Below are 1277 nucleotides of genomic sequence, written 5' to 3' on the forward strand. Positions count from 1 at the left end.
GATGCTGCACAGTAGGACTCCCTCTACCTTCCCCTGATGATCGGGCGTCTTATGCAGTAGATCAGGAGGTTGCGTTTGCATGTCTGCTAGGTGTTTGCTAAAAATGACAGTATGTTATGTTCTTGGCGATTATTGAATTTTCATATCACTTCCATGAATCTTGGTTACTGGATCCGTAATCAAAACTACAAAATCTGCATCCCATGTTGTAATAATGAGGGGCAGGAGGTGTCCTCCTGAGCCTTTAGTCCTCTTTAGTCACCCTCCAGGGACTAGAGAACTAATCCCTTTATCCTCCTTCCTCTGTTTGGAAGTTTATGAACTAAAGAGGCGAAAAGGAAGGAAAAAAACTTTAATCCTATCGAACCAAACAGGACCTGAAGGGATAACTTTTTGTTTCATCTTACAATTTCTAAACTGCGATCACTTGAAGCTCAAACAAACATACTCCGTGGTGCTAGCTTTGTCCTATTCAGATGTAATCACCTTTAACCATCAGTTCCCCCTCAAATGAAAAAACATGGAACGTACTACAATACACTAAAACCACATCGTAGCCAGGCACTTGATGGAAGTTTTTGTTTTCTGCCAAGATAGAGGTCGTTCTTTGCGCTTGACGTGGTGTTGCTACCTAGTTAAGACAACGGTGGTCTCCTCATTGTCTTTCAACATGGAAATTAAAAGTTTCAGATTAGCATAGAAAATTAATTAGTCCGTTGTAGATAGGTTGGGTATTAAAAATCTTAAAAACTCATATGTCTTCCTGCCAAAATGACGGATCCAGGCGTATGTATACTTCTACATGGCTTCGGATAACCAATAATGAACCGGTATCAAACGCAATTTAATAAGAAAAGAGATGAAAAAGGCAATTCATAAAAAGATTTGGCGGCCTCACTAAATTCTGTAGTTAATAGAATTTGTAAATTCTGTAGTTAATAGAATTTGTAAATATGTAGTTCCCACATGAAGAAGAATCAACATAATAGCTAATAGCATAAAAACAAACCCAAGTAAAAGATACAGAAAAAGATGATATGTTGCCTTGATCAAACCCTGTGGATCAGCATTTTTTTTTGCATTGTGCATGTTGTAGATAACCTCCAGGGCCCTGTGTATTTTCATCGGCACTGAGAGAGTACTATGTCCAAATTAAGGTGCAGGCTCCCCACTTGGCCCCTGCTCCTCTCCACACTGGCAGGGGAACCGTTCAACTGATGCTTGAGCATGTTGCATTAAGCTCTCAATGCACAATTTTATTATACTGTTATTAAGAT

Source organism: Setaria italica, chromosome VII (genome assembly GCF_000263155.2).
Source record: "Setaria italica strain Yugu1 chromosome VII, Setaria_italica_v2.0, whole genome shotgun sequence".
Taxonomy (NCBI): Eukaryota; Viridiplantae; Streptophyta; class Magnoliopsida; order Poales; family Poaceae; genus Setaria; species Setaria italica.